The 23,853-nt window shown below is 42.5% G+C and overlaps 1 protein-coding gene across 5 annotated transcripts in view; it reads left to right on the top strand.

Annotated features, from left to right (window-relative positions):
* CYRIB (CYFIP related Rac1 interactor B) overlaps positions 1 to 23,853 on the top strand; it is a 97,501-nt gene that overhangs the window by 8,970 nt on the left and 64,678 nt on the right. For 4 of the 5 annotated variants that reach the window (XM_058802153.1, XM_058802126.1, XM_058802117.1 and 1 more), the window contains exon 1: positions 11,816 to 12,003. The exons of the other annotated variant lie outside the window; for it this stretch is intronic. The gene's annotated coding sequence lies outside the window, so the exon portion shown is untranslated. Of the gene's footprint in view, positions 1 to 11,815; positions 12,004 to 23,853 lie in introns of those variants that run through there. 5 annotated transcript variants of the gene reach the window in all.

Raw genomic sequence — 23,853 nt, 5'->3', positions numbered from 1 at the left:
TTTGTTTAGCTCATCTTTCTCATATGTGCTGAATAGTTTCTGAGCTGGAGAAGCAGGCAGAGCATTGGCTTAGGAACAAACTAAGCTACACCCTCTTGCTATGTTTTTACTTTGTTTTGTTTTCTTTCCTGCACTATTTTGTTGGGCTCCAACCCTGCAAATTTCACTGATATCAATAAAACACTGACAATTTCCCCAGTGGATCTCAGCAGAATCAGAACTCTTTGGAGATGAAAGCATATCAGATTGTGTGAAAGACATATTTTCAGAGGTCACTGAAATTCAGTCTCTCGTTCCAGAGCCTCCTTTTGCCTTAGACACTAATATTGCAGGTGCAGTAGGTGAATTTAGGTTCCAGCCCCATGAGAAGTTACACTAGTTAATACAGAGAACTTATTTTCCTTACTCTCTCTGATGTAATTTTTATCCCTCGAGTGTACAGAGATTAAAAGATAGTTGATGAGCATACTAAACATTCATTGCACATTTCTCTTCCAGTATCCAGCTGACCTCAAATCTAGAATGAAATGAATTTGCATTTGTTTCTAAAAGTATCTTATTTTGTGAATCAAAATGTCAACACATTTGAAAATGGTCCCACATGAGACATTTGTATCTCTTGGAGTTTAAATTGCTGGATCAATGTCCCATTAATACTAAGGGTGTTTAAAGGACAAATTCTCTGCCTACTGCAGTGAAAATTTACCCCGAGGTATGACATTTCACCTGCCACTGAGTATAAGACTGTTGAATATAATGGACCGGAATAGCAAGATCTGCACATGCTGCTAACAAAAATGGCTGAGCAGCAGATCCCATTACAGAAACCTTCCTCTTTTTTTTTTTTTTTTCCCTCCTCCTTTTTCAGATATTTAATCTTGCATGCTCTTTGCAGCCTAAATTGCTGCACTATTCAGAAGCTGGGTACAGTTTAGTCATGTAACATATGAGTGGATAAAGAGACCCCCCCCCGAAAATCTTTCGCTCAAAAGGGTGCAAGGAAATGAGAGCACCAGGGTACATGCAAGGTCTGGTGGCACAAAGCCTGGATCCAGCCAGAGCACAGAGCTATGAGCCCATCACATGCTGTCCTGGTGGCATCTCTGCTGATGGACAGGGCTTTGCCACAGCTCATCCCTGCCCTCACCATGGCTCTGTTCTGGGGGAGCAGAGGACAGTAGGCAAGTCTCGACCCCCCCTCCTCACATGAAATATGGAGACAACTGGCCAGAGCTATCAGCAAACTAAAGCACTGCAAATCCTCTGAAGGCAGGGGCCCAGAGAAGCTGAGCCTCAGGCAAGGCATGTTTACCCTAGGAAGTGCCAGCATAGCCCAGGAGAACATTCCAGAAAATTGCACCATACTGTCCCTCCCTTGCGCTGCCACGGAAACCAGATGCCAGGATGGAAAAGCACCAGGAGAGGAATAAAAAAGCTTCAAGTGCCAGAGAGCCCTGCTCAGCCCTACCTTCTGCTGCAGGCCATCTATGCTTCCCAGCATTCCCTGGTCTCCTGCCAATTCCCATCAACAGCTGTGGTTTGTGGTTGTAATGCTCAGCATTTGTCTCCTCTTTCTCCTAGCAGACCTGCCCCAAAGCTGGATGTGCAGCATGTAGCAGTTCAGGAGACCCAGAACTCCCAGAACTGGCCTCTAAGTATGAAAACAAATCTTTCTTTACTCCTTTATCTTCTCCAAGGCCTTGCAAGTGTGGGTTTGTAAGGTTTCTGGGCCCTTCTGATGGCATTTGTGAGGAACGATTACATAACACAGTGCTTTATAATACATAATTTTCTTTCTTTTAAAGAACAAAAAGTGCCAGCAGTAAACCTAAAGCTGGAATGCCAGCCCAGAGGCAGCCTGCTTACTGCATTTAGCAGATGAAATGTTCTTCACTCCATCATGCTTATTCCCAGTTTCTGTGTCTGTATATTGCTGCAGCTTGGGTAGGAGCAGCTCCAAGATGTTAGCAAGTGTCTGTTAGGAATCCCACTCCCTGTTTCAGGAGGCCCCAGAAGTTCATTAGATGTTTAATAACTTCCAGCCACTGCTGTGCTGGATGGACCTGAACTGGTGACCGAGGGGGGAAAGGTTCTCTCACACATTTGCAAACCCTGAGGCATCTGTTCTCCAGACACAAATTTGTCTAATTCCCCTAAACCACTGATGATCTGCCCTGAAATGATACTCCCATTCCCTTAGGAAATCCCTTGGGTTGATATCAAGTAGATAGTTATTTTTGGATTCTTTCCCAGAGAGAGTGCACTGTATTGCTCTGAACCCTACACACCAAATAAATATATCATCCTACTGTAGTAAAGGTTCAAAAAGTTTTATTGAAGGGGAAACAGATTATTAATAATTAAGGGTAGTTCACTGTATTGGTTTTGAGCCAAGCAAAGCTAATAGGGCTTTTTTTTAGAGCAGAGATAAAAGTGTATAATATTGAGACTGAATTGATTGCAGCATTTAATGCAACATAAAGTCAATTAATGAATTTCAAGGGTTAACTCTGCATTAAAGTGAAACATGAAGCCCACAAGCAATGTATTAAGCGTTTTTAAAGATTAGCAAAAACAAACAAACGAAAAACAAAGCCACCCATTTTTGATTAGTAAATGCCTGTATTTTTTTCTTCCTGAGGGAGAAACTCATATTACCAATTTTACTTCTTTTATCCTAAAGCTCTAGGTTGTTATATGTATGTGTGTACTTTTCCTTCACCCCCTTTTAGAATACAATAAAGCCTTTACAAGAAGGTGATCAGTGATTAATTCTAACAAAATCCTCCTACATCTGCCTGCAATATTCTTGTGGCAGGGATGGACAGGAGTGTAGAGGGAACATATAGGACAAACACTTTTGTAAGAAAGGCACTAAATGAGGAGAGTTCTAAATTGCTACATGCTTGGATCACCCCATGTTGTTTATTTACAATTTCTTAATTTAAAAGTATATTTTCTATTTCTCTGCAATAACAGAAGAATATGATATGGAAAAGAGAAAACAGAATCACTGGGTGATTAGCTGTACTAATGAGGATGAGGAAGGTTTTAAAACATTCTGCACTGAACAATTTGAATATTTATCACAGAATAAACCTGCAGCCATTCCTTCTCACTGACAGATATTATATTGTAATGTTGTTATTTTGCAGTGTTTCCCAAACCATCCACTTCTTCTGAAACCTTTGTCCAAGTCCCAATATGACATGAGGTCTTTTTCTGCACCGTGGTCTCCTACTCTCTGCCCTCTTTCTTGGTAGCCATGCAGTCTTCCAATGGGCACACGTGCCCTTCTTTGCCACCTGGCCACGTTCAAGTCCTGAGTGCAGCCCCCTCTGCACTAAACCAGGCTTGTCACACTCAGCTGCAAAACCTTTCACAGGCTCAGGGGCAGAGTCTGGCATCCGAGCAGCAGCGAGTTGTGCCTTAGGACACAAGTGACCCCATTAAAACCATTTAGAAGCATGCACACTTATGACTGGCTCACTGCCCTCATGCCTCTCCTTGCTCTCACATGGTTCCCCAGGCCCTCTCACATCCCTGCTTAAGCTGGTCTTCTTTGAGCAAACCACAGAAATGTATTCTCTACATCTGCCCCTACCAGCCTTTTAAAGTCAAATTCAACTGATAAACAATTAAGATTAAAATAAGAATGGCAACATAATGGGAGCATGAAGGAGCAGGTACCATTTGTCTTTTTTTAGAAGAAAAGAAAATATAATTGAAAAATAGAGTCCTGTGAACACTGTAACTAATGAATTGTAATTTTCTCCTGATTTGCATTCCGTGTGCCCTGCATTTCCCACTGGATCTTTTTCTGTGCAAAACTTCTCGGCTCCTCCCTGTTTCCAGCTCCTTCCTTCTCTGCTAAGTTCCCACTGCAGCTCCCCCAGTGTCTCTCTCACATCTTGCCAGGCAGGCAGGAGATGACCCAAGCAGGCTGACTGGGCAGTGTACACGTGCTGTTGAGTGTCCAGCACCACAAACCTGATTTCCAGGGGAGTGCAGGCTGTGTGTCCTGGGACAGGAAGAACGGCTACCTGGCATAGGCCAGGGGCTCACAGGCAAGCTGGAAAACAACTCAGAATGATCAGCCCCACTGCATAACACATTTCTGTGTGAGACACTGTGCTGCTCCAGCTTTTGTGCCCAGGTTTGTTGGTTTAGGACTAGCTTGGCTGTAGAAAGCCAGTGTGTGTAGCAGATCTTAGCATTTGTGTTTTTCTCTCATCTACAGCTTAGTCTGCAAGCTGCTAGGAGCAGGAATTGCACCAGTGGGTTTTTTAAGGCATTGTACAAATATTTCCAATTTAGCTTTTTGCATCTGAAATTACTGAAGTGTAATGGCATCATTTTAGGCACTTGGAAGTTTTTGGAATGGAAGGTACCACTGCCAGGCTTCGTAGCCTTCTTGCTTAGTGTCAGACAAGAAGTCTAAGCTCAGAAATATGGTCTAAGCTTCAGAGTTACAGCCTAGCGCCTCACAATAGAAGACTATTTTGCTTCTTTCAGGTTTTTAGTTTGTTCACTGCCTGAGACAGGAATCATTTAGAATCAGGAGAATATGAGCATGTTTTTAAAATGTCCTGCTGGTTTGTGATGCAATCCTGCAGAGGCAGTGTGGTCTTGGGGAAAGCTGTGTAACATAATAGCTACCTAAGCTGTGACTCCAGGAACTCACATGTCTCAGATGGGACTGGATCCCCATTGCTATAAACAGGCACAGAAGGTTTCCTAGCTCATGCATGGGGTTTATCAGCTGGACATAAAAATATTATCTTTTAATCAATTGGGAAAACTCAGAAGAAGTTTAAGCAATTCCAATGTGCAATACCAGCTTTACTGTCTTTTCTTGCTAACTGAATATTAAACAGCTGTATCTGGTGCTATATTTAGCCCTAGGTGCCATAATCATGCTCAGGAAAAAGGAAGAGAAAGACGTCTGGTGTGCAGTGTTGCAGTTCCTCAGCAGAGGAAGTGTTTAAGTGCCTGCCTAAATGCTTTGTTTCATGGAAGTGTTCATCTGCACCCAGTCTGTCTCTCACAGATTATAGCACAGGAAAGTCCTGGCTTTCCATTTCCTCTGCTAGCAAACTCTTCCTTGCAGCTAGAGGGACTTGTGCTTGTGGGACCAGTAAGGACTCTGTCTCTGTCCCTCGAGCTACCCAGGCATCTTAAAACAATTGTGCTCAAAGATTCTGCTTCATAACCCAAACATGCCTACCATGAGGGTGATAGGTGACTGGGAATTTCTTATCCCACAGAAAAAGAGTGCTACCTAACCACTGCATATGAGGTCATGGGAGAACCTGGAAGAAAATGTGTGTACTGATGAGAAAAGGGTTTCTTTTCAGCAATTTGGTACACTAAAATGGTTTTAATGTCTGCTGCTCTTTGGAGCATATTGATGGCATTGTGAAACAGCAGAATTATAAAGGTATACAACAGATGACTGCATCAAAACAGTGTAATTTTAAAGAGGTAGATGCACTTGGTGAGTTAGTAACTAAATCATAGTCTATTTTTTCTCTCATTATTCAGTAGCCTTGCACTCAATACCACTTAGATCACACACAAAGATAAATTTTGTTTATAGAAGTTCAAGTGAATGCTGCAGAACCAGTTGAGGTTTTGATTTTTGATTTAAATTGAATTCTAGTTTTCAGATGGGAACAAACATTCAGGTCCTTTCAAACTGTAACAGTGGCACAAGGGCAGAACAGCAGCAACAGTGACCCTGCAGTGCTGTGAGGTGCTGAGCCCCTCAGCTCATGGTTGTGCCACTGGAGCTCAAGGAACAATCCTGTGCAGCCTGAGATGCTGTCCTTGCTCGTGTCTTGCCCAGCAGTGCCTAACACTGTTCCATGAAGTCCATGTTTACTCACTGAATTTTGTAATTGTCCCCTGAGACTGATGCTCTGCAGAGCCCTTCCCTGAGGTGCTTTCATTAATTTACCTATTTCCCCAACAGAAGATTGCAACTTCCCCTGTGATGTGAAGAGGAAACTAAGAACAGCTGTAGCAGAGGAAACAGTTGAGGCAAAGTGAAATGGTCTCTTGACAACATCCCTTGGTAACACCTAGACACAGCCCAGAAATGACTTATGAGCCAAATGCTCTTCTGAGGGCTTCTAATAACAAATTAATTAAGCACTTTGGGGAAAAAGAAAAAAAAAAAACAAACACCCACCAATAAACAAAATCCCTGCAATGACTACATCACGACAAAGGATGGGATCAAAGTAAAATACCAATCTCATGCTCCTGAGGTAGGCAGAAATCTCAATGAGATCAATGAATATTTGTTTCCATCAGGGCAGCACAACTGTGTCAAAAACTCCCAAATCAAACCAAAACAAAAAGCTGGGTTCTCTTCCAGAGAGCCATGAGACAGTCTAACTCTCTGGGACATTGTCTGCCCTGTTCTCTGAAACATTGATTCTGTCCATTAATTGAATACTATTATGCTGCTGATCTGAAAAATTCAGTGGGGAAGAGAAGAAAAAGAAAAGATAATGTTTGTGAGAAAGTTCCAGTTCACATATATATTTTATTTCCTCCTGTGGCCCTGGGGGTTAACTTTGTTTAATAAACTGGCTTGACTGGGGCTAAAGGGAGGTCAAGTGAAACTCTGCCACTCTACAGCACCTGATTTGCAGCCTCCTCTGACTTGGTGAAGCCCTCACTTTTTAGTAGCACTGACTGCTACTCAGAGTGAATAAATACAGTGACATTTAGGAGTTTACAGAGACATTTAGGAGTTTTGCTGGAGAAAGGCACCTCTGAAATGAGCAAAGGTGATGGACTCAGCACCTGCTGAGGTGATCACAGCTTTTCTATTCCCCAAGCACAGACACACAGGTGCATCTGGGCCTTTTCCTCCACTGAGTGCTATAAGTTCAGAAGTGCAGTCTGTGGCCATGACCTCCTAAACTTGGTGATGCTGGATTATCTCAGGTGCTTTGCAGGCCTCTTCCCTTGCCAGTGTGCTACCAGCACAGGTTCACCACTGCAGCCACTCAAAGGCTTGTCAGTGCAGTGGAGTCCATGTGAGATCACTGGAGAAATTCTGTATTTCACAAACTTTTATAAGCAGCTTAAAGATCTCAGAGTCTGTGTTCTGCTCTATTCTGCAGCAGGTCTACTACTCTAATTTATCTTTCTATTTTCCAGTAGAGATAAAACATGATTAAAATAGCTGCAGTTCCTCTTTCCACCTTCCTCTATGCTTACTGGTCTGTAATCTTCTAATGCAGGCTTAACACCTGACATTTTCTCTTTTTCCTTCCTTTTTCTTCCCTGTCTCTCATATAGATGAGCTACATTTTTGAGGTAAGACAGCAAAATGTCAAAATGTGAAAAAAAGAGCTTTATTTTGTAAAATCTCCATTATTCTCAATCACAGTCCAACTGACAGGGCACTGAACCTTCCTGTGTTATTTGACTTAAAGAAGTGTTCATTAATTGAGAGCATGCTGTGTGTTTTAGCTGAGGCTCCCCACATGAAGGGGCCATGCTGATCATAGGAGGAACAACTGCATCACCAGATGAGCAAACTCTGAAATAATCTTGGACCTTGTAATGGCAGAAGAGGAGATGACTGATGCAATTAGTCACGTGAAGTGACTGGGGCATAGCATGAGGAAATGACAGGATTTCACCAGGTCTGTCAGGGTAAAAAGACTGAACTCCAGAAGCATTTCAGTTTTCTCACTTGCCACCCAAATATCCAAATGACCTTTTTTTGAAGGGGGGGAGGGGAGGCATTCTGAGATTGTGAGTGCCTGTGTCCATGCAAGTATAAAACATTCTAACTCTGGCATGACAGTATCTGGAAGCACTTCAGGGATCCTTATGAAGTGATTTGACCTTGGCTTTTTGTTTTGTCTGCGTTTCTGGAAATTTATGTAGATCGTTCACATTTTGTTACAACTGTTTATATTCTGAAGAGCGACATTCATATCAGAGGATTTGTACTATCTCAGTGAAAGCCCTGGAGGACTCTGTGGTATAAATGTGACTGCCTCTGCACTCTCTCATCTACTACTGGGCCACTTGAGAATGTGGGAAAATCTGGGTAGGGGAGGGCAAAACCTGACGTTGGTTTTATCTGAACTGAAAGGTGCCATGAGCCACAGCCCTAACAAGGAGCCCTGCAAAGCTGCATTTCTTCCATTCTTCACATTTTCCATAAGAAGTTTCGTCTTTAACCATTTCTTTAAAAGAATAATCTTTAGCCATAGGATGTTTCCTTTCTATTTCCATCCATGTAATGGAAGAGCTGTTGCTGTCCTCCCCCCAGAACAAACAGGGCTGCTGTCAGTGGTCAGGGCGCTCTATTGTCCCTGCTGAGTACACATGGCCAGGGTGATGGTCACTTCTTTTTCCCTTTGGACTCTCTCCCCTGGGCTACCATTAGGTTGAAAAGCAACCCAAGTATTCCAACAGTGCCTGGCACCTAAGGGCAGCTTTGCTCCTGTGGCTTTATTTGTCCATCTGGCCATCCGTATATAAAGTCAAGTCATCTTTTGTCACTGGTATATACCCACAGATATGCAATACAAATATATCCAAGAGTAACTTCAGAGCTTATTAATCTCTTCTTAATGAAAATGCTCTGACCTGTTTTCTTTCCTGTCAGATATACCTACCTGTTACCAACTAACAAAATCCTCAGGCATTTAGCAGAATAGGAACAGTTCTGTTACCACTCTTTTATTCTATGATACTAACAAAAAAATACAGTCTTTAATTCTGTTTTATTGTTGTTGTTTTGGGGGTTTGTTTTATTGGAGAGAGTTTTAATATTTATTGCAGTGATAACCTGGTAAAATAATTTTGCATTCAGAAGAAGCAATTAAGAAATTAAAAGTGAAGGCAGAACTAATAGAAAATTGCTGGGTTTTTTAGTCATGCAGCATTTTCCACAGTGTTCAATGATTTTTTATGCTTCAATTATTATGTGGGATGTGGATGTCTTAGTGTGCAACTGCTGTTAAGCATCAGTGATGCTCAGCATCTGGGCATTCTTGTACTTGTGAAAGATGTGAGATCCAAATCAAAGGTATCTTACAATTTTGGAGAACACTGAGGACTATATATTATGATAAACCTGCTCATGGTTTCAGTAGGGAATTTTCTTTGTCCAACCCCACCCTGCCAAGACCCAAGTGCTTTATAATGTTATGAGGAACAACAACTGCTCATCCCTGAGGCTGGTTGTGTGTAGCTCTTTAGTTCTGTGCAGAAGGAAAAAGCTGTATAGTACAACAGGTGAGACTCCTGGTTTCTATGAAGCCCAAATGGTAACAAGTCCAATATTAACTCAGAGCACAATCCTGCTTCCCTTGAATGCAGTTCAGTGGAACCTGGGTCACCTCCTGCCTGGCACACAGATCTGTAAAGCCCTGCAGACTTTAGAGAAGATGAGGATGTGGTGCCTCAGGAAGGAGTGTGCATCGATTCATACCTCAAAATTTGTATCCACTGCAAAAAAATCCTTTCTGTGGCAGAAGTGAAAAGCCATGTCAAGCATTTGTTCAGTCACTACACAAATCGCACACAGCAGAACTGGAACTTCCGTCATTCTGCTGAAGGTGCTGCTGTGAAAATCTTTTTTCATCTCTTCTTCGACATCTCCTCTGTTTGCTCCAGTCTGTACAAACCTCTCAGAGCCTCCAGAGCTTGTCTGAGCATTCCCTTCTCCCTGCTTAGCTGAAGATATGTGGTGCACCAGCCCTGGTCTTGCCTGACTGCTACCCAAGGACCAAACCTCAAGTGTGGTGATTTTTTTTGAGTTCACCAAACAGGTTTTGCAGCTGAACTATACTCACAAATGGCTTCCTTCATATCCCAGGGTACTCTTTTAGCTAGAATACTTTAATGTTGTTATAATCAATCCATATATCTTGAATCCTAATAATAAGTTAAAGACAAACTAAGTTTATCAGATTAAGTCAACATATACATAGGTATGATAATAAAAAGAGAAATACATTGACATATAAATAAATCTCTGAGCTATTTTCCGTTTTTGTGCTTTCTCAGTGGGCTTAGAAGTACCTGATATTCACTATATTTGTCACTTAACAAACTGCTATCAGGCTTTGAAGAGGAACTAGTAGAAGTGGTTGGAGTGCTTGGTTTGTCTCTTTTAGACTGAGAAATACCCTTTGATTAGAGCTGTGTTGATAATGTTTTACTATTGGAGGGTGCAGGTTTTGCATTGCCTGGCTGCCGCTGGTCTCTGAACCACTCCCGGTGCAGCCTCACTGAACGAGCTGAAAACTGCCCTGGGTGTTAGAACAGCTCAGTGAGGAGGCCAGGGGAGGCTGCATGGCAAAATTTAGACAAGCATTGTCTAGATTCCAGGTTACTTCAAGGAAAAAAAACCAACACAAACAAACAAAAAAACCCAAAACAAAACAAAGGCAAAACAAAAACAGCAGAACTTTTAATTGTTTTCTTTCTAAGTAGGTCTACATGGAATTTTACTGAAGCAGCAAGCCCTGAAACTAGGTAATTGTGCAATCCCTCTGCTTTGGCAAATTTATGCACAGAGGAGAAGCAGTTCAGGGTGTTCTTTGTCCCTGTGTGAGGATACCAAAATCCAGGGTGAGATATAGAAGGTGAAACCTTCATAAAATCAGAGAATCACAGAATATGCCAAATTGGAAGAGACCCACAAGGAAGATTGAGTCCAAATCCTGACCCTGCACAGAAAGCCCATAATTAAGTCCATGGGACGTTCTTAAAATATGTTTTTGTGTTTGGAGTAATTTAGAATTATTTATGCTGGAGAAGACCTTTCAGACCATTGAGCCCATTCATAAACTCTTAGCAAAGTCGCCACTAAACCACAACCCCAAGTGCCACATTTACATGTGTATTAAACTCCTCCAGTGATGGCGACTCCACCACTTTTATGGGCAGCCTGTTCCAATGCTTGACAACCCTTTCTAAGAGGAATCTTCTCCATCATATCCAATCTAAACCTTCCCTGGTGACACTTGAGGCCATTTCCTCTTGTCCTGTCTCTGTCACTTGGGAGAAGAGACCGACCCCCACCAGCTCCTGTCAGGGAGCTGTAGAAAGCCATAAGGTACCTCCTGAGGTTCCTTTTCTCCAGGATAAACGATCCCATAACCCCATGTGGGTTCTTTTTTGTTGTTGTTGTTTGTTTGTTTGTTTGTTTTTGTGATTTTTAAACATATTTTGCATGTCTTCTGAATTTTTGCGAGGATGGAGGTGGAAAGCATTCCTGGATCAGCCTGAGTGCAATGGTATGGGGTTCTGGCAGTGCTCACTGAGGGATGGAACTTTCCACATTTTTTACAATTATTTATTTTTGCTTTGATCCACCTGGGAAGACATTTCTGAACGGCTTTGAATCATCAGCCCCACTTTTCCCACACAAGGAGCACCCCATCTCCCTTCCCACCCTGCCTTTGCCAACTGCAGACACTTAAATTCCCGAGCCCGGCCCCAGAGAAGCCCCGGACCCGCACGGCTGCTCAAGCACCGATGGCTAACGCTGACTGAGTGAGTTAATGAGCTGTGCCCGGGGCTGCGGGAACACCGCGGCCCCTTTAAGGGGCTGCCCCACTCGCCGCCTCACCCGCCCGCCCGCCTCTCTTTCGCTCCCCCGCCCGTGCCCGAGACACTGGGAGTCGAAGCAGGTGCATGCGCAGTGCGCTGGCGGCCGGGCGCGCTTGCGCAGTCACCTGCCGCTGGCCGCCCCCCCCCCCCGGTACATCCGGGTCAGCGCACGCCCGCCCGCACGGCCGGTGCCCGCGGTGCTGTGCGGCCGCTCCCCCCCCTCCCCCGCTCCCCCCCTCCCCGCGCGCGCTCCCGCCGCCCGCGCGCGCTCCCGGCGCGCTCCCGCCACCCGCGCGCGCCGCTCCGTCGCTGCTCCGGCCGAGCGGGGGAGGCGGCGGCTCCGGCTCCGCTCCCGATCCCGGTCCCGCTCCGGATCCCGGTCCCGCATCGCGGGGCGGCTCGGTGAGTGCCGGGAGGGCGGGAGGGGCCGGGCGGGGCGCTCGCCGCTGCATCCCTCGCGTTCCCTCGGCGCCGGCGGCGCGACCCCCGCCCCGTTCCCGCGGGGCCGCCGCTCCCCGCCCGGCTCCAGCTGTTGCTCTCCCCGCTCCTCAGCGCTTCGCAACTTCTCCCGTCCCGCCGCCGCTTCCCCCCGCACGCCGACAGGGGCTCCGGGGCGCCGGGGAAGCGGCGGCCGCTGCTCCCTCGCCGGGGAACCACGCGGGGCACCGGGGACCGGCCGCCCTGCCCCGGGCTGCCCTGGCGGCTCCTGCCCCCGTGGCCGGCACCGGGTCCGGTTCGTGCCCGGTGCGGGTGCGGGCGGCTCCCCGGAATGCGGGGTGGATTGACAGTGCTCACGGATAACGGGAGAGGAGAGGTCCTGGAGGGACATCCGCAGTGCTCCCGAGTGCGGCTGAACATGCCGCGGGTTAAGCGGAATCCAGGGATTGGGAATACGGTGCCGAATTTGTCATGGGTAGGGTGTATCCTGCAGGTTTGTGTGCCGCGCGGTGATGCTGGGGCTCTGATTCCAGGTGGGATTAAGGTGAATTTGGAGTCTGTAACAAGAGAGTGTTGTTTCTAACCTATTCATTAGATAGCCGATAAAATCAAATTTTAATTCCATTATAATTTTCTCCCATGTAATTCAATGATAAGGATGCCTGCAACTTAATTTATTGTTACTTTTTAATCTGGTGTAATATCTCACTTGGTAAAAAAATACAAGAAGTTTATTCACAGAAACATTTGAGACCATGAAGAAAGGAAGAGACTGTGTGTTACGAAGGTTTTTGAAGTTTTTTTTCTCTGTCTGTTCCATAGCATCAGCATCCAGGATCCAAATGTCAGCAACAGTGTGACAGCTGTCATACTGCTGTGATAGTGGAGTATTACTAACATTTAAAATCTGTCATTCTGAGTTTCTGGTAACATAATATGGAAATACAAGTGTACATTAGCATGTATGTTAATCTTCAAACCAGTAAAGCATTTTCTAGATTGATCTGATAATCTGGGTTCTTCCTTATTACTGTTTGTAATGGTAAAAATTGCAAAGTCTCTTTTGCTCAAATTCCCTCCCCGCTCACTGATGTAGAATTTTCTTTCTTTGTGCTCTGCTTGGACTCTAAATACAGATTTTAGTTAATCAGCATTTTCTGTTGTAGGTTGTATGTTGAGCAGCCTGAGATTACTGTTGTCAAGGTTGGAACATGGGTTCAAACTTAAAAGCTTCCCCCTGACAAATATCTTTGTTCAGCAAGGTGTGTTGTTTTGCAGAATATATCTTTGGTTCTGTGTGGCAAGCTTAACAGCAAAATCCTAAACCACATGAATAAGATACTGCTGTTACATGAAGTTGGATTGTTTCTTGCCTGGCATACAGGGAGTATTCTATTGTTGAAACAGAAGCTTTGAGTAGGAGAGAAGATAGCTTTTTATCCCAGTCAGACTGTCAGATTTGTGATTGCATATATTAGCTGTCTGAGAGCAGGGGCTGTGGAAGAAGTGATCCCAGGATTGTTTTAAAATATCCCTGTCAAGAAGTGCCACGATTATATGAAAGTAAGGAATGAATTTGATCCCATCTGTTATACAACTTCCATTTGTCATCAGGTGCTCTAGATTTTCTTCCTTGTTTGCAGTTTAGCTGGGGCCACCTGAGGGGACAGATTATAGAAGAGTTTGTCTTCTGAAAGTCCCTGCCTCTTCCTGTGACAGCCTTCCCTGCTCTGGCTGTGGAAACCTGGTGTCAGCCAGTTCTCTTCTTGCGTACAAAACTATCCTGTCCCTTTATCTGGGTTTTGTGTGAGTCTTTCTCTTGATAAAGAGAAAAAAGGAATCCATTTTTATTGTGTCTAGCAGTAGTTATATATATTTCCAAAAGAATCGATTGTTAAATTAATTGAATGCAGTATTTAAAGACACTTATGGGGGCACCTTAAGGCATCTGTCACCAGACCTCTAACAGTGCTTACTAAACACTTGGAATTAATACTGTAAAGAGACAGAAGGGCAGGGAATATTTGTATTGCAAACTGCTGAATTATTGAGTAATACAGTAACAGAAATTGTCTCTGTCATTTGGAAAAGCATATGTAGGGGCCACTTTGGATTTCTGCAGCTGCCTTGGCATGGCAAACATAAATGCAGATTTTTTTTCCTCTCACTGTGTATCTTGGAGAACACAGACACACAAACAGCCTGCAGTCCCCTTCTTCTTGTTCCTGCCTGCCAGCTGGGGGCATAGATGGAACCAATGCACGTCTTGATGTAGTGGAGACAGGCAAAATTAAAGCCTGTGTGCAAGGAGTTGGATTTGTTTTTTAAGCAGGTTTGTGTGTGGCTGTTCTAGTTCATTTGGTTGGTGATTTTTACGAAATGATGGCACAAGTCAAGGTTGTCACCTTTGCCTGTCCCACCTACAGGCTTGTTCTCTTTAATGATACCAAGAGTTTCTGTCATTGATATAGATGGGCATAAGTGGGAAAAATTACTCCTGTTCCTTAAGGTAATGTTAACTACCCTGAATACATTACAAATCAGTTTTATGAGACACATTAATCATAAAAATCTTTGAAAATACATCTTCAAAGCTGAAATATTTTGAGTGTTGTCAAACTGCATCTCATGGATTATCAGCTGTCAAGCAAATGTGCTACAGGCAAGGCATGCAGCTCATGTGAATGTATGTGCTGAATGCACACAAGGCTTGGATGTCAGTGCCAACTCCTGTGCTTGGAGCCAGGATGCAGAGAGTCATCCTGGTGGTCGTTTTGGTCCAACTGAACCCCTCCAGTCTGTCAGCATGGCTTCAGAGGTGATGGGAGTGTGGGGACTGGGGATATGAAGGCAGCTCTGCTTGGGTTGGAAAGAGTTAAGTACTGAAGCATTGGCCCTGCTTGCTAGCTGTGGCACCTGAAATATGTGCATCAGTTAGGCAGGGTAAGAATTATTTAAAATAATTTTCCAGCTGTTAATGTTGGCCACTTGTACCATTTGATGTCTTTTCTACTCCCATTTGTTTGCATATATCGAGAGCACTTTAAGTAAATGGATGGTCCTCTTGCACACCTCTTAAATTTTCCTCTGTTATTAATCTATGGCTATAGAAACTTTATTAAGGAGTATCAGTATTTTCTTCCTTGTGATCGTGGAAAATTTAACACCTCTACCCAATGTAGAGAAATCTGCATTTCTCTTCATGTTTACAAAGACAGGGATTTACTTGATTGCCTTTAATTTCAGGATCTCTTATGAAATCACCTCAGTTTCCCCCTGTCTGTGGTTCAGGAATATTCTCTCGAGTGCCACAAGTTGGCTGCTGCAGCTGGCAGGGTGTTTCCAACTGTCTAAAATTTGCTGAGAGCAATAGGCTCTTACATAGGCACTGTTTTACATTTGCACTTCCAGTGCTTACTGGGGATACATGTATTGCAGTCATATAAACAGCAGAGCTTAACAGAAACCAATGACAAACAATGAGCAGTTTTAGAATTGACTAGGTAAAGCTGAAAGTATTTTTAGCTGCAGCACTTTCTCCTGTGTTCCCCATCCCCTGTGGTTTTAATTGCATTCTGCTTTTTAGAAATGGCATTTTGTCCTCTCTGTCACGTGAAAGTCTGATGTACAGAGAGTACCTTCACTGTGGAAACAGTGAAACTAGTTACAGGCAAAGCATAATTGAAAGGTGTAAGGAAAGTGATGCAGTCTTTGGCCTTTCACTCATGATCATTTGAATTTCAGGATAGTTGTAAGACAGTCATGGTTGTGAGGTAAGGACTGACCCTGTCGTGCTCAGTATGTTTATGTGGCTTATGAACTCAGATCTGTTGTTATAACCTTTATTGTCTGGTTATGCTGCCCTCTTCATTTACTGTTGCTCTTGCATATGGTGATATTGATGAAATGTTTAGTAATTGATTTCTGGTTAACTCTCACAATGTTAATGTTGTTCATGTAATTGATTTGTAAAAGTGTTTTTGGTTCCAGACTTATTATCTTTGAATGATTTTTAGGATTGCTTTTTCAGCACCTAGAAAATGAATTTTTATTATTCTAGTACCCATACAAATGTCAATACCTAAAGTGTTGACTAATTTTTGTGTCTTGGAAAAGGCTGTTTTTTACCTTCTTTGCACTAACCTAAAGTTCTGATGCTGCATTTGGGGAATGGTGTCTGACTGACCACACCTGCCTTTTTTTTTCTCTACTACATTAAATCATTGCAGGACTGTAGGAAAAATTGAGGACTAAATATCTCTGAAATGAGGAGACTGTACTTATATACAATCTTCAAGTGTGTAAAACTAGTCTTCTGTAATAATGTTTGTATGGGAGGGTATATTTTTATTCTTCTACTCCTGTTCAGTGAAAAGGCTGTATGGTTTGTGGTCTTGATTACGAAGTGTTGGACTGATTCTCTGGCTTATATCTGCAGCACTTGGGATTCCCAGGTGGTCCCTGTGCAAATAGTGTGACTGGGTCTGGGACAGCTTAGCTTGTGAGATTTCAGTGCTTTCAGTTTGGTGTGGCTGTAGCTACAGAAATAGCTTGCCTTGCAAAACAGGCCTTCTGTCTGCCACCCACACCAAAACCTAAAGCTTGATCCTGTAGGCAGTTAATGCACTTATCTGGGAGGCTGATTCCATCAGCAAATGCTTTACCTGAAATTGGTGTCCACCAGGCAAAAAAAATTCTTATATTGGTAATCACTTTATGTATAAGAAAAGTGCAGCAGAACACTGTCCTAGATACATTTTAAAAGCACTTTTTACTTCAGACTACAGGGCTTAAATGTTCCCCGGTAGCAGGAGGCAGTTCTGTGAGCAAATTCTGTTTAACTGGCGTAGTTCAAAAGACTCTTAAATTCAGCCATGAGGCAATTCTGGTTCTCCTTCAGTCCTAGATGATTAAATTAAATGGAGTGTTAGCGTGAGTAACTTTTTCTGGTGTACTACACAAGGTAATAGATGAGTTCCTAGGAGCTCTAGTTGTAAATTAGATGACTGGAAAGCCCCGTTTCTGTGTCTAGTGGCTGTAGCAGTTGAATAACTTCAAAAGTTGGATCTAATTGCATATTCTCCTAGTCAGGTGTGGCTATGGATGATGGCTCCTTCTCCTTTTTATTACAGCAGTCTTGAGGGTAACATCCTCAGGGAAACAGATTTCTTGCCTTTTTGTGTTGCACAACAAAGGTGTTTGTTTCAGCCTCTGATGTACAAATCAGTTTGACCCTCTATTGAATAATTAAAAAAAAAAAAGCAAACACCAAAAACCAGACAGTATTCTGAATTCTAGCACTGTTATTCTGGGGAAAAAAAGCTATAAGAATTAATAAAAAATGCAGTCATCGCAGAGTTTTTGTTGTTTTGTAGGTGTTTAGGTTTTTTGTTTGTTTTTTGGGGTTTTTTTGGGGGGGGGATGGGTTTGTTGTCATTTAAACACAACCTTCCTGTTCAGTGTCCTTGAAAGTGAAAATTCTTAGGCAAAATGCATTCTGAGCATGAAATGACAGTTAATTTCTTGTTGTATTTGTACCTTTTATGTGCTGAGACATATGGTTACTTGAAACTGTTCCCTTCAAAGGTGGAAGTGAAATAAGTAACCACTAGACTCCATGAGGCTTCATTTCAAAGATAAAATTGCTGACCTTTTACATAAATGAAGATCATACAGACAAGAGAGAGCATTGTGTAAGGGTTGCTTATGGAAGCAGTTAATTGATTTGGAGTTTAGATTTCCTGCTTCTGTGTGAGGAGATGTGAATTTGTCAGCTGAACTGGCAATTGAATTGTAATGATGGTTTTGAAGTTTTTTGCTATGGCTACTTCGCTTGTTCTCATGTATAACTGACTAAAGTCATGTTCTCCTAAGCACTAAAATAGTAAATGCTTTTTCCGTTTTTACCTTTGCATCTCAGAGTTCAGAACTAATTAATTCAGAAATAATTTCTTTCAAGGAGTAACAGAATAGCATAATCTAGTTAAAGAACCTTGAAGTTTGGAGGACAATCCTACAAGAACTTTCAACTAGTATAACAAAGCCCAAGTTGTTTTCTTATCTCTTCTGAAGTTTATGGTTTTAGCAGTGTTCAAAATTTTTATGGGGAAATTCACCATTATTCTGTAACTCTGGCTTCTTAATAAATGTGGGGGAGAATTGTGTCCCTGTAGGAAACTCACTGTAGTTGTGACTGGCAGTGTAGTAAATGGCAGTGTAAGACACTATTGATTAAGACCTAATATTTTGAATGTGACATAATATTGATGTTAATATTGTGTCAGGTTTTCAAAGGAATTTCAGTCAAACTACTTCAGTAACTGCCAAAAGTGAAGCTTGGGAACAGATGTTGTAATGGGAGTCTTAAAATTTGACAGCTCTTCAAATGTGTGCCTCTGCTTTAGAGCAGAGTGTTTTTGCAGGGCTGATGCCTCCAGCTTTGCTTTTCTCTCTGTCCCCAGTCCAGAATGGGCCTCAGTTTGACCCCATTACAGTCCTGTGCAGACTCATGCTCTAATAAACATGTATCCAGGCATGGAAGAAGAAATGGGTTTGGATGGAGAGGACAGCTGAGGTGAGGAGAGATGGCAATTAACTAGGAGGAGGAGCAATTTGCTTTGAATTGAAAGCAAGGAAGAAGATTAATTAGGATCTGGGACTGAGTTAGGCCCAGGGTTGATGATAATCTAGCAGAGAGATTGAGTTGTGGGCTCTTTGGCTGTGTGGAAAGTATTGATCAGTACTGAGGGAGTGTGTGGGAATGATGCTGCCTCTCTCCCACCATCCTGGGGACATCTAGGAAAATGGGACTTGCAGGACAAAGAAAATGCATAAAAGAGAGCTGATGGGCAGGGAAAGGCAGACAGGAGTAGTAAGGGTAGAAGCTAGGATTTTGTAAAGAAGGCAGAGAGGTCTGTTGGACAAGGAACTTGTGAAGGTAAAAGCAGAGTTAGAAAATCTGCAAGGAAGGGACTACAGTGAAATAAACAGAATTTTGTCCATTGCCAGTAGTATCCAATGTGTCTTTACCACTTTAGCTTAATATGTATCTCTGAGTGGTAAAAATTGGTGTTGTGAGCAAATGGTTCTGATTCTGGTCATGAGCTATGTAGTTACAAGGATGAATTGTCTGGGCTCATCTCCTGGTTAAGAATTTATACTATTTGGCTGCAAAGCAGCGCTCAAAAGCAGAAGTTGCAGAAAGCAAGCAGCCTTGAATACATATTTGTAGGGCGTTTCTTCCATTAGTACCTCGCTTCATTGCCCCAAGTGTCTGGTGCTAGTTCCACCAACACAGTGTTCAGTGGTGTGTCTTCATTGCTTTTGGCTGCACCATGCTCTTGCTAGATTGCTCCAGAGGAGCAGTTAATTTCCTCATGGACAGTGGTGCTGCTTTCTGTAAGGTTATTTATTATCAGAATGGTCTAGTGAGATGAGGAAGTAGTTTGCTTCCTATTTCACAGGAGGAGCGAAGGCACAGAGAAGTTCAGATAGTTTTGCATGGTTAGAGATGACTGTAACCTGACTTTTTTTTGACTGCTTTACATATTGCAGCCACATCCCCATAGAACTTGCTACTTTTCTCTTCCTCTGATTCCCTTTTAATAAAGAATTCTAACATCACACTTATTTCTTGTGTTTGTGGTCTCTTTGGTCATGTAGCTGCCCTAATCGAACTGGAGAACAAGGCACTGCTCTAGATCCTGGTTATTGCCGCAGCAGGACATGGCCATTCAAAAAGGCAAAGTTGTTTCTAGTTTCTGCTTTTGTAACTGTGTTGCGTGCTGGGAGAAATGAGGAAGTGTTAATTCCGGCATTGGGTGACTCTGGAGAATTTGTACCCTGGTGTTTGTAGCTCCTTGAAGCATTTGGTCTTGATGCATTCCCTCCCTGTGCTGTATTCACACAGCTCTGGGGCCAAACTGGCACATGCTGTGCAAAGACACCTACTTGGTGTTTAAGTGTTATGGAGAAGTTGGAGTGCTGTTGCAGCTTTATTAACAGAATTGTGGGCAATGAATTCCTTTTTCTGCTTCATGAGGAGGGAAGGAGGGATGAGCTGTTTTTCCTTTTCAGGTGGGAGTCTCTCAGTTGTCCACATTGCTCAGCTTATCTGTTTAATTTGACAGACAGTTCTGTCCTGCTGTCACCACTGCACTCATAAGTTCTTTCTGTTTTGGAGACCCTTGTGGCTTCTTGAGTTTCTCTATAGAAATGAAACTGTATCAACCAAGGTAAGAGGTACAAAGCTGGTGTTTCTTCTGTCAGTAGAAGGAGTGGTAAAAAAAAGCTTTTGCTACCCTCTTGGGGTTTTTGATGAATTGTTTGTGTGGGTTTTAGAATTTTTTTATTTGTTTTTATTTTGACTCATGCTCATCACTCAGTTTTTCTTGGAAGCTTCTTTTTCAAAGAAAAATACTATGAATTAAGTACATTCTGGTTAGAAAACTATATAGTTAAAAAAAAAAGAAAAAAAGAAATAAGTGTTTATTCCTTGGTAAAGAAAAGACCAGTAGCCTCTCCTGGTAGAGTTGTGATGTTTTGCCTTTTCTCATGTTGGCTAATGTTCAGTTAATATTTGGCTGACCAGCTTTTCAGCTTGGAGGACTAGAAATACTTCTGCTATAGAAAAATGTGGTGGAAACTTGCTCTCTCTTGAATAGTGTGGCATTCATTGGTAGCAAATCTCTCTTCGGAGAAGGGAATGGTCATGGGAGTGCTTTTGATCTCAAGAGTCAGTCTGGGTTTCTTAGAAGCACAGCTGGCTTCTGATGTGATATTGGGAATGTGACAAACATTGGTCTTTAGACCTGAGGTGCTTTCATGTGGAAAAGGACACATAAACAAAGATTTTAAACCATTAGAACCCCAGGTGCTGTTTCTGGCCTTATGTAGGCTTTTTGTGTGTTTAGTTATATGATCTGTCAGCTCTGCCCACCTTTACCTCTGTGGGTGGATTTATTCACTTTAAGTCTCTCCAGTTCAAGTAAGAATTGTAGTGACACTTGATAAAAGAACATGAACTGCAACATGCTGAAGCACAGCTACGTGTGGGTGAGTCAGGAGAGAGCTGGAGTAGCAGCACTAGAAAGAAAAGGAAGTACAGTCATGATAAAACTTTATTTTAAAAGGGGGAAAACACCACCTAACCTAATGAAAAAAAAGCAAGTCAAAAGCCATCTGTCTCCAGAGGATGGAATTCAATAAAGTGATATAGTTTGTATCTTGGTTACTCTCTGTGTGCACAGTTTTGAGTCTGTATAAATCTGTAACACCACATGTGCACCCATTGCTTGGTGTCTGCACACTGCAGGGAGTCAGCTGGATTGTGTCTCCAGACACTGCTCAAGCAGGGCAGTTTGTATCTAAAGCAAATTGGAGTTGATGTAGAACCCACCTGTACTTTTAGGAAACTAATATTTTAATTGCTGGTCAAAATACTTCAGTGATTTTTAAGCCCCTATTTTGGTGTACAAGTGATGCAGCCTTTGCTCATGTTCCATCTGTTGAGGGCAGGTCCTCCCTGCCAGGGGACAGGCATGCACACACTCCCTCATCAGGGCACTCTGTGTTGCTGACAGTTGTCAGGAAATAAAAAATGCTATGTACAATAAAGTGCAATTTCTCACAATGTGTTGGATTTACAACACTGCCAGAATGGTTCAGTACTGCATAATTTTGTGGTTTTGATGTATATGCCATAGCTTCAGTGAAGGAACAAAAAATCACTCACTAAGTTCCAGTAATTTGTCTTTAGCTTCCACAGTTACATGGCTTTTACTTCCTCAGAGAACATGTCATCTTTGGTCTTAGCATTTTAGCATGTTAAAAAAAGAAGTTGAAAGTCAGATGCTTTCTTTAAAGTGAAAAGCACAATTGTTGTGCTTAGAAATGGTCTATTTCCTGGTTCTGAATCAATGTTTGATAAAAAAAAGCCCAACCAAAAAAACCAACCAAATGTATTTACTTGGTAAAATGTTGTCCTCTGCAAAAGGATTGGTGTTTTGTTTTTGTCATGTGTTGTAAATGAGCACAAATTTCATTTCCCAGTTCAAAATACTTCTTCATAACTTAATAATGAGAAAGATAAGCTATTTTATGTTGGTACTTCAGGGTATCTCTTTTCAAGGACAGTGCTCTATCTCATGCTACAACTTTTTGAAAGTCCAGAGACAGAAGAAAATTGAAGACAGTGAGTGAAAGCCTTGTTTGATATGTCTGAGCAGTCATCATAGGGCTTTATAAATACCCTAATTCTTTGAACTACTTGTGTTGTGTGTCTTTTTTTCTTGATTTAAAGCTGGTTTATTTAAGGTATTTTTTTTCTCCTTGCCTTAGGCAGTCCCAGAGTATGAATTTCTACACTTCATGTGCTGCCCTTCACTGCAGGAGGGCACCTCATAGTAGTATTTTCTCTTATCAGGCAGTAATTGTGTGTAACATCATCTCTGCCTTGCTGCTGTCAGCTGTGCTCTGCCTCAGGAATTGCTGAGGCTGCTCTTGCAGGGCTGGCTCCTAGAGGAACTGTGGAGGCTGTGTCCTGCCTGCAGTGCTGTCACACAAGTCACTCACTGCAAGGTGGGGTTCATGCTCTGGTTTTAGGTCTGCTTGGACAGTTCCACTCTCACTGCTCTGTCCTTCCTTATCCTCTATTTAGCACTTACGTAAAAGGCTCTTCTTGCTTGGACTTCAGGAAATATCTGACATAGATAACATTCTTTGTGCTTTGTTTTGCTCTTACCAGCCATACTTTCCTCTGCTTTATGCTTCCCCTGAATGCTCCTATGCCAGAAAGTTTAGAGTAACAAAAAAGAGCTATTAGTAGAGTTTGAGTAGTACAGTAGGTCTGGTTGTTATTCTCCTGCTTCTTTCATTTAGCATCATTAGTATTTGTAATCATCTCTGCAAAGCTGAGGCTAGAACTGCCTGAAAAGGAAGTTGTTTGAATTTTTCATAGAATCATAGAATGCTGTGAGTTGGAAGGGACCTTAAAGATCACCTAGTGCCCAGCCCCCTTCTCCTGATGGAGAACCTGTTTACCAGCTCTGAATTCAGGGCCAGTCAGGCCAGGAGTCCAGAGAGGTTTTCTTTGAACTGTGTTTTGGAATTGGGGATGCCTTGTTGAATAGGACATGGCTTCCTTTCTTTTTTTTTTTTTTTTCTTTCTTCCTTTATGCTGGTTCTCAGGGTTTCTCAGTACTTGTAATTGGGGCAGACTGCAGTAGTCTGGTTTGCATTTCTGACAAATACTTCTTTTGGGTCTGGGTAAAGTTTATAGTGCAGAAGCAGACTTCTCTTCTTTGTGAGACACCATTCTTTTCCAAAGCAGTGCTTCCAGGGGGAAGAAAAAATTACTTTTGCAGTGCAACTGATCTTCAAGGTCAATACTTCAAACATTTCTAATATCATTTGAGAAGAACTAAATTCAGCATCTACTGCCTGAGATTTTACACTGGAAAACATTTATGCATTTCTTGGTTATATGGCAGGAATTCTAAAAATCTGTCTTGGCTTTTGTTGTTTTTCTTGAGCAAGTTTTTTTTTTTTTTTTAGACAGGTGGAGTCAATATCTTTCCTCCTCCAAATTTAGTAGATTTCTTACAAAAAGAAGCCTGTAGGTGAAGTTTGTCTCTGGAACAGGAGCCCTGTCCTCAGCTTGGAAACTTAGCGATAGTTCCTCCTTTGCCTGTAGCACCTGTGACAAGTAGCTGACTCTCTGTACTTTATGAAGTGGGACTGATTTAATCTTTAAATAGAAACAGTATGGTCATGGTTTTGAAACATGCTGCATTGTTGTTTTAATAGCTAGCTGCA

Source organism: Ammospiza caudacuta, chromosome 1 (assembly GCF_027887145.1).
Source record: "Ammospiza caudacuta isolate bAmmCau1 chromosome 1, bAmmCau1.pri, whole genome shotgun sequence".
In the NCBI taxonomy this organism is placed as follows: Eukaryota; Metazoa; Chordata; class Aves; order Passeriformes; family Passerellidae; genus Ammospiza; species Ammospiza caudacuta.
Note: the sequence above shows the minus strand (reverse complement) of the source record. Positions and strands in the feature narration are given on the sequence as shown.